Below are 13,251 nucleotides of genomic sequence, written 5' to 3' on the forward strand. Positions count from 1 at the left end.
TCAAACTCCGTAAGCATGAGGCTTCTTCGCCTTCAAACAGAAGCTGGTGATGAAGTCCCAGCTTCATCATGGGTACAGGATTAGTTTTCTAAAAATATTATGATAGAACAAATAAACAGAAAGAATAATAAAAGAGGAGAAGAGTAAACAGTTGGGAAAGCAAACCCTTTCATGGCCAATGCAGATGAAATTCACGTTTTTCTGAAGTTTTCATGGTAAGTTTTTGTTCTTCCACAGTGCAGCTGATAACCATCTCTGTGATATTCTGTGCAGGAGCAATTGCAGGTTGGTGCTGATCCCAGTTTTAACCCAAGAATACCTTGCCTGCAGTTGGAATCTGGTCTCTGGTGTTTCTGTCGTGTTTTTACATGCTTAGCAGCAGAGTGCTAATGAAGGCACGGTGCAGAGAGGGTGTGCTGGTTTTATGGTTAGCTAAAACACAGATTTAGGTTTTAAAATGAAGGTGCTGAAAACTAGATTAATGCAGTCTGGATAAGCAGTTAAACAGTGCCTAATGGATTAAATTACAATAAACACTTAATGTGTACTTATTTTTCTGCAGAAAGTTGCATTGTGTTGTCCAATTATTAGAGAAATTTCTTAGGCTAGAAGGAACAATTGCTGAATTTTCTTATCCCCATTAAATTAATTAATTTATGGTTATTATCTTTTGAATTATTTTGGGTTTGGGCAGCAGTTTATTTATTGGTACAGTGGCTACCAATCTTCTTGTCATGAGTCATGACACAGTATTTCAGTGGACAAAACCTTAAATCTCCCCTTCTTGCAGCAAAATTTACAATATTAGGAAATTACATAAATAATAGGTCAAACACCCATTTTTGCACGTGGCTTTATTCTTCAGTATGTGTAATGAGAACACTTAGGCATGTGAAGTGTGTATTTAACATTTCAAAATGTGAATATGGCCAGCAGAGGAGCTCAGTGGTAACCTGAAGTTTGTGTTTATATCCCATGAGTGGTGCAGACCTGAGCTGCAGAGCAGCGAGCCAAGGGTGACTGCACAGTCCTGAAGCTGACAGTCCTTATGTAAGGGTAGCCTTTCTGGTAGAAAGTGCCCCAAAATTAGGAGCTTTTTGCCTGCTGATGAGAAAGGCTAAATCTGTAGTCAAAGGGTTGAGTTTGATAAGAGAAGAGTAGGAATGGGCTAACAAAGAAGTTTATTCTTGTGGGTTTCTTACAAAAATGCCCCAACAGTTTTCTAGTGTCCAGGTACTGGTTCTGTGTGTCTTTTATGTCTTCTGTTTTGGGGGGAAATGGTTGCTGTGTGTTACACCTCCAGGTCCTGATACCAGTATTTTTGGGTGTAACATCACCAGGCTGGCATTAATATTTGAAAGGATTCTAAAAATGTACCTGTGTAAACTGGAATAATGGGAGCATGGGAGCCTGTAGCCAGTGTTAGAGCAGCAGGTTACTTGGCTGTACAGTTGTATTCCCTCTAAAGAAATTAACTGAGCAGGGTATAATGAGCACTGCCTGGTTCCTGGGAGTTGAGGGGGAAGGCGTAAAACCAGAGCAGAGCTCGTGCTGCTGTTTTTTAAAATCAGGGTGCAAGAGGAATTTGGAGCAAGAAAATGTCTGGGCAACCTTTTCCTTTTGTCTGGAGAAAGGACTAAAGAAGAGGAAAAAGGGGAAAAAAAGAATAAATCAGTTAATTTAAGAATTTTTTTGGGGGGGTGTTATTTTTTAGGGGACTAGTTAGAAGTTCCTGCCAGGAAAAATCCTCATGTTATGTTAGGGAATTTTTCCTTGCACGTGGAGGAGGAGGTCAGCAATAAGACAGGGACTCCTGAGAGACTCGTGTTCCACCACTGCAACAAGCCCATTTTCCTTTTGTGCCAGCACCAGAAAAGGAAGTCTCTGATGCTGGTAGATCCTGCAGCTGAAGCCTTTGGTTAACAGGAATCACAAGGGAATAGCCAGTGATCAAATCAGAGGGGCTGGGGAGGACAGAGCACCTCCCAAATTGACACTGGAAATGCTCCCTCCATCCCTGTGAACCTGGAACCACACTTGCCACACCTCCACACTGAGCGGGAAGCTTTCTTTGACACCCTTAAAAGCAATTTAGTAATTCTATTTTCTAGCCAGGCTTTAAATAAGACCATCATCAACAGATTAGAGACTGAGTAAAAGAGCATTAAAAAATACACGGCTGCTCATTAAAAGAGTTTAATCTAATCTGTGCCCTCAAAAAGGTGGGCAAACAACAATACAGATGAACCACTAATTACTACACCAGCATGCTGATGTGTAAGATGAACAAATTAAAGCTAAATTCTCTGTTCTGATACTTTTGAGCACTAGACTTTGCAAATGTAATAGGATTGAACACATTATTTTATGTACAGTATGTATAAAATACTGACAGTTTTGCTAATGCAAATGGTGCTCTTCAGAGGAGCCCTTTTCTAGAGGGAAGGTCACCCAAAATCCTGGAAAATTTCCATTTTATGGCAACAAAGAAATAATAACCATAATTTTAATCCCTTAACATTTTCCCTAGAATTCTAAAGGATACTTCTCCTTAATAGGAGAACAAAAATCAGAGTGAAGATTCCAGAGAAAAGTTCAGTCAAAATAAAACCAAAAAGAATTTGCAGGCTGTTCTCAAAACAGTGCATTTCAGGAATTTATTTTTTTTTCAATGTCCTTGGAAACATATCAGGGAGTGATAAGGAATGCAAAATTTTGGGGGAGTTATTTAATTACACATAAAAAAACCCCAACCCAAACAGAAAACAATCAACCCCCCACTCAAAAAAACCCTCTAAAAATCCAAAAAAAAAAAAACCCAAAAGCCCACAAAACAACCAACCAACCAAACAAACAAACAAAGAAACAAACCCAACCCAACCAAACCCAACCCAACCCAACCCTACCCAACCAAACCAAACCAAACCAAACCAAACCAAACCAAACCAAAAAAAATAATTTTAAAAAAACACCAACAAAAAACCAGAATTCTTACCTTTTCTGGAAAGTAGCTATTGCAACTTTTTAATGCAAGATCAGCACAAAGACAGAGATAATGTAAAGGTTATGAGGCTGGTTTTGCTTTGTATGGATTGTGGGAGGGCAGATGCAGTGGGTTTTTTTTTTTTTTGATTAAAAACTGTAGCTTGTTTTAACTTTCCAAGCATGTTTAAATTGGATTGCAAGTAGTACACTGATTTCTCATCGATGAAGTTTTAAATTAATAATGAATTTCAGCTGTAACTGGAGCGGATTGATACGAAAAGTGATTTTAGCATGGAGTAGTAACTTTGTATGACTAAAATGGCTTGAAGTCCAAGTAAAATAGTGACACTGAAATGGAAAAACCACTGGGTGATAAAATATGCTTGTTAGCATCGAAAATGCAAGTGGTGAACAATGCAGGTATTCCCCAATGAAACAAAATTCAGGGAAATGAGTATAAATAAAAACCCAAACAAGCTCTGATTCGTACAAACTTGTCCTGCACACACCTTGAAGAAATATTGTGTACGCTGCGATCAAAAGGATCGTCTGCAGTTTCCATATGATACCATCACTTTGTGGCTGGCAGTTCACGCTATAGCTCATGGATACAAACTTTGAAGAATATTAACAATATCCCGTCCAACGACCCTGTGTTTTTTGCACTCTCTGCCTCGGCATGTCTGCTCAGGGAGAGACTTTCTTCTTCCTACCAACCTTCTCCCACTGAGAGGGTTTGTGACATTGTTCACACTGACAGAAGACATATCCTGGCACTGAAGTGCTGAGTAAACAAACAAACAAACAAAAAAGAACACAGAATAGCCAAGAATAAAGCGTTTCTTCACACTGCCAAGCTTTTCTTGCTTGTCCATTCCATTAAGGCAGCAGGTCAGGATTGGAGTAAAGCACATGTAGGATGGAAAAGTCCAGTTTCTGGGGTTCCTTTTGAACATGGATTCCTCGGGGTGAAATCTGAGCCACAACGCTCCAATGTTTCCACTACTTCTTTATAAAGCTGCAGCTCAGACAATGCCTAAAACCCTGGGTAAGGTCTGACCAGCTGTAACTGCTGATGCTTCAGATTTGTGTTTAAAAGACTGCACACAAATAGCACGGGACAAAAGGACCCACACTTGCAGGATGCATACATCCTCCAGAGGCAAGGCCAAGCGCCAGCAGAGTCATGAAGTTTATGTTAAGCATTGCACTGTAACCACATGCCCTGGAATGAATTACTGAGCTTCTTAAATGGTCATGCTAATGTTTTTACTTATGAGTTCTTACCTGTAGAGGTATGGTCTCATAATTACGGTAATTACAAGGCTTATGAGTCTCATCACTCAAATCACCTTGCTCCCTCAAGACATTCTCAAAATTGCTATCTGTCTGATTCCCACACACTGAAATGGTAATTTTGGAGCAAAGTTTCCGTAATGAAAAAATGACTTGAATAGTCAGAGGAAAGAAATACTCAGCTCTGTTATTCAAACCCCTCCTCACTTGCAGTTTTCCTTTCTAAGCTTACCGAGCCCCTTGTGAGCAGGGACACCACAGTAGAGGCAGACAGGGGTTGGTGAGGAGCATGGTCGGTGTGGGGTGTTGCAGAGTGAGAACTACAGCACCGAGTTCATTAACTGGTGCCTGAGTTAATGCCTGACAAGAGATGGGAAGGAAGAAATATTTCTCCACAGTGCCACTGCTGGTGTTTCCAACAGCACTGGCCGCAATACTGGGAGCTGCACTAAGGGCTGCACTGGCAGTGTGCTCAGGATTAAGGCTGCTGAATATTTCTTGGCTCTGATTTTTTCCTTTAAAGTTGTAGAATCATGGAATTGCAGATTGGTTTGGGTTGGCAGGGACCTTAAAGCCTCCCCATTCCCACCCCAGCCACGGCAGGGCCAGCTCCCAGTGTCCCAGGAGCTCCCAGCCCCAATGTCCAGCCTGGCCTTGGGCACTGCCAGGGATCCAGGGGCAGCCCCAGCTGCTCTGGGCACCCTGTGCCAGGGCCTGCCCACCCTGCCAGGGAACAATTCCTGCCCAAGATCCCATCCAGCCCTGCCCTCTGCCACTGGCAGCCATTCCCCTTGTCCTGTCACTCCAGGTCCTTGCCCAAATTCCCTCTCCACCTTGTAGGTGCTGATATTAATTTATTATGCCACCGGTTACTGGTTCCCACTTGGATGCAGAGTGATTTCCTGTAACTTTTTGGAGGCAGCCATCCAGCCAGGTCCTTATCCATCCAAGAGTCCCTCCTTCAAACCTGTCTCTCCAATTCAGTGCCAAAGTCTGAGTCTACACAGAGCTAAGTAGTACTGCTATGAAGACAGAAATTATTTAGAATGCAAAAGAAATCTTGTATCCTACAGGGATTAGCTCTATGCTTAATTTTGAAAGTTCAGAATTGCCTTATGGCTAAATATGTGCATGTGTGAAATCTGGAATTTGTGGAGATGGTGGCTGTTAGCCCCCAAACACATAAGAGAAAAACAGGAGAAAATGTGAAAGAGGAATGTTTAGAAATGTACCCTCTTTCGCAGTATAGCAAAGAGATACAAAAACCCCCCGATTGTCTTTTGCAAGAATATTGAATATATTTTGTATCTAAATTAAAAGATTTAAGATATATGAATTCTGCTTTAAGACCCTAATTACTGCCTCTTTGGAAGTAACGTGGAGGGGCATCCAGTGAGGAGGGAGAATGCTATAAATAGAAACCCCAACGAGAGAGCTGCTACTGGAATGTTCATGATACTGTGGAATCCAAACAAGCAGACAAAGTTCAAGAAATGAAATGTAGGGTAACACCAGTTCCACACTCTGAGCGTTGTATCTCATTTACGTCTGACTTTGCATCACGTACAGAACAGCTACAGTTGATGTGATTTGTGGCAATGTGAGATTTGTAAATGCCACCCCTTTAGCCTTTTCTGGAGTGAGCTGGAGGTACTCCATTTCATGTCCTCTGGAAAGGAATACTGCTTGCAGAAGGAACATTGGCTCCTCAGGAGCGACCAAGGGAATTGAAGGCCTTTCATCTCTAATCAATTCAAACATGGTGAATCTTCAGGTGCTTTTTGATGACATGGTTCTTAACAAAAGACTCACAATTATAGCAAATTTATATTGTCTCTAGTAAGCTTTTATCTGATAATATAACCAGTAATAACAAAACAGTAGGGACCTAAATCTAGACTTCTTAATGTTGTATTTACTGATCTGGTGAATATGGTTACAGGCTTGAGCCCTTAAAACACCATTTCACAGCTTCCCATTCCCAACCATACAGCCATATCTCTTTCAGACACCAGCACTGTGGCACCTGGGAACTTGATTTAGTGGTGAACATGTGGTACTGGGTTAAAGGCTGTACTTCATGGTCTTAGAGGCTTGCCCAACCTCAAAGGTTAACATAAAAAAAATAATTAAGGAAATGAGCATTTCTTGGTAGGAACACCCTCCCTAAGCTCAATTAAAAATGCTTCTTTTTACTTACTTAATATCATGTCTCTAAATCCTTCAGTTCCAGTGGTCTGATTATCTCATCATTCTGCCTTCCCTTCCCTTTTACTCTGAACAATACTGTACATTTTCATAATAATTATACTTTGATTTTCTATACACCCATGCTCTCAGTTGAGCATCTGAAAGGGCCTTAAGTACTATTGAATTGATCTTCAAAACACCTCTTACATTATTGTCCTCATCCTCATTCCCCAGGTAAATGAAAATAGCAGCAAGGAGCCAGTGACCTGCCGAGGGCAATAGAGGGAGCAGGGGCAGAGATGGAAGAAGGTGAGAGCTGAAAATAGGTGACACCAGCCTCACCAGTTGCCCCCCTGCATTTCCCCAGTTGATAAAACAGGGCAGAGCAGCTGTTCCTCAGCTTCTGGAAACCCACAACGAGCTGTCATCTCCCAAGGTGCTTTTAGCCACCTCAGTGTGTAAACATTTTCCTGAAAGAAGGCAAGATAATTCACCAGACAGACAACATTTGTAGGTGTTGTTGCAAACATACAACAATATGTATTTTTACACGAACGAAAAACGCCTATTCATAAAGCCACGGTGTCTGACTGTGAGCAGGTGAAGGGACAGAAAAAGTTACCAAGAGTTGGGATAAAAGGGATTAAACAGAAAGTGACCTGGGTTTGGATGAACTGTAGGCATGGCAGACAAAAGAAATTAAAGGCTGGGAAAACAGTGCTTGGGATCGCTGCTGCTGGGTGGGTCTCCTTTGAATTGGTGCTCGGGGGCACATTCCACTATTCTTACATGCAGAATAGCCACCTCTCTGCCCTCCACAAATCACGTACAAATGTATACATTGTACACCGGGGACCCGCCGTTTAATTTTACATCTTATTTCGGCTTTGTTTCTCGAATTTTGCTGTTTCTATGAAAACTCCTGGGAAGAGAAATCAGTCTCTTCAGCATGATTTAGTCTGGGTCCTGCAGAGGACTTACCCGGGTTTGTCATTCCTCAGGTGTTGCGGCCCCACCAGCAGCCCGGATAATGCAGAGTGATTGCTGGGCTGAATGAATTCTGACATAGCCTCGCTGACTTCAGCAGAGCTGCTCCGGTGGTGAGTTTGGCCCGTGGATCCCATTGTTATGTTAAGGAGCTGTCAGCGCCGTGCACAGATCAGGGGAGCTAAGGCTGATGAGCTACTGGAGCTAAAGTGTGCTGTTTCACAGTGTTATTAAATACATCATTCAAATTTCGGTGACAGATCGCTCTCAGACTCTTCCTGACTTCCTTTGACTCCTGCTGTAGTATTTACCTGGTGAAAGTGCTGCACAATGGCTGGGGCTGGGGATTGGAGGTGGTTTGGGTAACCTCTACTCCCTGCCCTGCTAGAAATCTCCCCATGTGGTACAACTGTGCTGTAGGTAAATACTCCAGTGAACGCTTGTGCCAGGGTAAATTTGGTCAAGTGGGTCAGTGTGTTTGGGAGTCATGGACTGAAAGTGAGAAATTCAGAGGTAAGTATTGGGGGGGGGGCACAAGAGTTCTGAAACTGCAAGAACCTGGTGTTGAAGTTCTTCTGACACGGTTTGGAGGGTTGGACCCCAATAAATCCATCTTTAGCTCACACTTCTGCAGTGGAAATTGTCAGTGGTTTCAGGGTCAGGAAAGTATTCCAGCAACATTCAAAGGATCATCTTGCTTGATACATGCAGTGGTTATGCTGCAGGTTTCAAATTTTATCTGAATAAACATACAGCTGTTATGGGGGAAAAAACCCAACAAACCCAAACAAAACTTTATTTGATAATACCTCTAGTTTTATCGCTGATATGAGTTTTGGATGTTCTGGTAAATTCCTGGACTCTGTAATTCAAAAGAAAGAAAAAAAGTCCTTGGCCTTGTCCAAATAATGATAAACAAAAGCATGAGTGTTATAAATAAACTTATGTTATTTAACAGAGTATTTGGTGAAGTCTAGCATGGAGGTGGTATTTTAGCACACTGTAACTTCTTCATTTTAGGCAGCAAGTCTTTCCTGTGATGTAAAGAAAATTCTTATCATCAACAAATGGGAGAAAGAGGTATATAAAAAATGTATAGTTAGAGGGCATGATCTTATGTTGGTGACGACATTAAAACTCAGGGATTTTCTCCGGTGCCACAACTGTTGCGTTAGGAATGTTGGAGAGCAGTAAAATGTTAGGAATTCATGGGGAGGGGAGGCGAGGCCTGAAGGAGAGCTGCATAGTCCCTTGTTTTAGGTTACTTTGTTTCTGCATCCATTTAAGTCACATTTTAACAAGTGGCTTTGAAATGCTCACGGAGAGACCATCGTCACCAGGCTATGCGCTTGTGCTTAAGAGATACTTAATAACAATTTTTTCCAAGGAAACTTGTAAATTTCTCACAAAAGCGGCTCTAGTCTGCTGCTCATAAACTCATGCTAGTGTTATAGGCATGCCTTCTGACAGCACAAAGCAGTTTAATTTCATTATTGTACGCCCACAGCCCATCGAATGTTTTCTAGGGTACAGAAGCCCAGAGTCACATCATAACCCACTCATAACTCCTGAAGACCACCTCAACCCGTGACGATCCCCCCTGTAGCCCCCCAAATCTCCCCAAATCCATGATAACTGCCCTATAGTCCCCTGAGACCCCTCCAGAGCAGCCCCAAATTCATGATAAGCCCTTATAGCCCCACAGACTCCTCCTGAGCCCCCAGACCCCCCAAATCCATGACAACTTCCCAGAATCTCTCCAAACTCCCCCAGAGCCCCCATTCCATTTTACCCCATTAACATTTTTGTTACTCTAGAACCCCCCTATCCCCCTATAGCACCCCCAGGCCTCTCTAGAGCCCCTTCAAATCTATAACACCCCAGAGCCCCCCAACTCCTCTGCACTCCCAAAGCCCCAAGGAAACCCCCTACAGGCCCACCAGAACCCCCAAGCCCCCATAACTCCCTGACAGCTCCCCCAGACCCTCCCAGACCACCACAAATCCATGATAATAAACCCCATTACCCCCTATAGCCACCCCAGACCTTCCCAAAGACCCACATAGTCCCTCTACAGCCCCCACCAGACATCCTACAGTGCCCTAAATTTATATCACCCCAGAGCACCCCTGACCCCCTTGTGCCCCTCCAGCCTCCCTCAGGTCCCCATAAACCCATGAAAACCCCCTCCAGCTACCCCAAAAACTCCACAGCCCCCCAGACCTCTCCAAACCCATGATTATCCTCCCAACAGCTCCCCCAAAGCTCTCTAATATCCCAGACCACCCTTACAGCATAATTCCCCCATAGCCCCCCCAGAAATGCCCAAACCTCCTCCCAGACCCCCCAAACCCACATTTTTTTCTCCTTGCCCCACAGTTTTCACCCAGCTGCCATCAGGAGGTATTTCCACTGCTCTGGCGTGTCTCCAGTGTGCCCAAAGCGCTCTGCAGTTGTGCTGCTCCACTGCTGGGTATGGAGCTGGCATTTCCTCCTGGGATCTGAGCAGCCAGAGGAGGATTTCATGGTCTTTAATAAGAGAAATTATCTGTTACTAAAATAACAGGGTGTGATAACACTCCCTGGGTAACAACCTTACTGGGAAGGGCCTCAGCTGGACTGTGAGCTTAAGCTCCAGGGCTTGTCGCTTTGGCGTCACAGGCAAGGGGAAAAATCGGGAAGAAAGAAAAATGAAACCAAATCTAACTCTTGGAATGATGCCTGTGGTGATCCTCAGAAATCCTGGGGTCAAACATGTAGATCCCACAGATCCCTGGTGTGCAGGGTGTTGTTGCATGCAGTGCTGTGACATCAAGAACATGTGTTAAGTCCAACCTGCTGGGACACAACATGTACTGCATATACTATACATAAATACTGTAAAAAAATATATACAGAAATACTTTATAATTTGTGTTTCTTCTTGCTTGAACTACTTTATTTTACAAAAACAAAATAAAAATAAAAAACCCTTTCACTTGTGAAGAACTTCCCTCTCAATCTGGATCAGTCTCCTTAGGTACAAGAATTATTTAGACCTGTACCAGAAGAGTAATTTACTCTGGATCTTAGCAAAGGCTTAATTTATGTTATTTGCATAAAATTAATCCTAGTCCTGACCTACCTACAAAAATATTTCACTGCACTTTGAACTTGCTTCTGACTTTTCAGTGAACATTACACTAGCACTGTAGTTTGCTGGTTTAATAAAATAAGAAAGACTAACTTGTTTCTTTATTAGAATTCTATATATTTACATTTATATATATATATTTATCTAAGTCTATTCTCTTACTATAATTTCATGTCATGGGTCATAATGGCCTTTGCTCCACTGTCCACAGATATTTTAATGTTGTTTTGACCAAGAACTTGTGAGCTAATTAAAAAAAAAAAAAAAATTAAAAAAATCTTCCTGCATCAAGCAGATGCTTCTTATTAGCTGCAACTTCCCCCCAAATTCAGTTTTCCTTTTGAGACCTCCAAATGTTGCTACCTCTTGTATGAATGGTGTCAGTACTTCCTAGATAGCCTGTCCCAAGTTGAATTCAATATATATTGGGCTAATAGGGGACAAAAAAAAAAAAAATGCAAACAAGAAAGGAACATGAATAACAGTAACTGGAAGAGAAAAAAAAAACAAATGAAAAAAATTAATTTGAGCTCTGAAAGATTTATTCAACTTTTATGTAAAATGAAAAAGGTAGGGAAAATTGCTAAAAAGAGAAGGTGGCAACAACTGCTGCATTGTGACTGTACTTCCTTCATCGCTGATTGGAAACGTTTGCCACTGGAGTGGAATAAAAACCTTCATGAAAAATGAATGCTGTTTGTGTACCTCTGCGTTTATTTCCTTTTGAACTTTCAGCACAGTCACAGGGCCCAAGAGCTCAAACAGTTGAAGGCATAGAATACAAGTTGACAAAATTCATTTCCATTCACCAGCCCAGCAGTTACCACAGTCTTCAACAGGCCACTTCATTCCTCCTTTTCTGCCAGGAAAAGGAAAAATAACACTGCTTGTGTACCTCACAAAAGAAGAGTGGTATTACAGTGATTACTGGAATATAGGGTTTACTAACAGTTTTGAAAGAGCAGATGCTCGCTTACTGAGTTCTGTCAGGGGACATTATTTTGACTACTAAGTCTCCTGAACAAACACAGCAGAAAAATGCAGAATTATCTTATTTATAATTCCTGTTACATATTAGTACAGAAAACAAAGAAACTTTGAGTTATAGCACACGTGAAATGGTTTGAGCATGCTGTCCAGCAGCCTCACAGGACATTCTCAGAAGCATTTTGGTTTGTTTACACCATTATTTCTGATTTGGCTCACCTGGCAATATACTTTTTTTTATAAAACTTTGCAACATGGGTACTGCCAGGCACTGGCAATAACAAATTATTATCTCTTTTTGTCCTAGCAACATCACTCAGTGTCAGAAATTAAGAGTAATCAAAGAACAAAGTGTAAGATGTAGCATTAGAATTACTGTGAAGAATTACTTTGTCAGGAGATGAAGCACACTGAGGAAGATTCATGGAATGAAATGAACGTGGTGTTAATTCTGTCAGTCTGAGAGCTGTAATGTCACCTTTTCTCCTTTGAAGAGTGGAGTGCTGCATGAACTGCTCGACTGATCAAGGGGTTTGGGCTGGAGCTGTGTTTCCTGGGACAAAAGAGCAGGATGAAGAGATGAAAAAGACCTTTCAGAGGTCATTCAGTCTGGCTGATAAAGGATTATTCTCCACCATCTTTACTTTAGTTCTAAAATTCCCAATCAACAAAGTTCCTACAACCATCACAATTTACTCTGAAAATTTTTTCTTTTTGATACTTGGTAAAAACATGGCATTTGTATCAATGATTTTGGTCATTCATCATCATCATCATGATCAATGATAATATGTGAAAAATATGTATGTTCTAAATGGATGATAATATATTTAGAAGAAAATTAAATAGTCTAATGACCTTTTAATGCATTTAAGTATAAAAACATCTAAGCAGTGACACAAAGAACAGGGCTATTAATGCTCTTGCATGGCAGAGATAAGATGGAAACCTGAGACATTTTTTTCAGGCAAAAGGAGTGAGAGAGAGGGGAGAAGCTCCCAATTTGGGATGTCTTGTCCAGTAAGTTCAGAGCCGTAGCAGATGCATTTCCCTTGATAAAGAGGCACACACTGCAATCCACTGCAGTGCCCCGGCAACGGGACTGGAGATGACCAAACTGATACCAGGTGCTGCAAGAACAGAATTTCACTCTGCTCAGCCTTATTTTTTCAGCCATGGCAACTCCTTTGCCAACTCTGATGCAAAATCAAGGCCCTATCAGCCACTTTTTACATGAGCCATGTCTCAAACCCAACGATTCTTCCCTAAGATAATCCAGAGAGATCGTAACAAACCTAAAATTAGAAATCAGGAGCTGTAGCTTCCGAGGAAATGCATATTACGTGACGTTTTTTCATTACTACATGCATTTACTGTTAGTAAAAAAGGCCTAGAGAGAACACTCTACAGTGCAAAAATCCTCCCCCAGAACTCAGGGGTGACTAAAAACACAGTGTTTTACTCACCAAATTTTATTAAAAAACCCAACATTTAAAAGAAACAGTAAAGAATTATATAAATAATTAATTCTGATGGTTAAATAAGGGCTATAGCATCACAGCCCACAGCTATAACGGCATCACCCAAACTAAGCAGCTGATTTTAAAAATGACTGTGAGAAAACCAATCTATGAAGGCACCCTAATCTGTTCAAAGCACATAGCACAATTATT

Source organism: Pseudopodoces humilis, chromosome 4 (genome assembly GCF_049639895.1).
Source record: "Pseudopodoces humilis isolate 2021_Gansu_Grassland_sample_001 chromosome 4, ASM4963989v1, whole genome shotgun sequence".
In the NCBI taxonomy this organism is placed as follows: Eukaryota; Metazoa; Chordata; class Aves; order Passeriformes; family Paridae; genus Pseudopodoces; species Pseudopodoces humilis.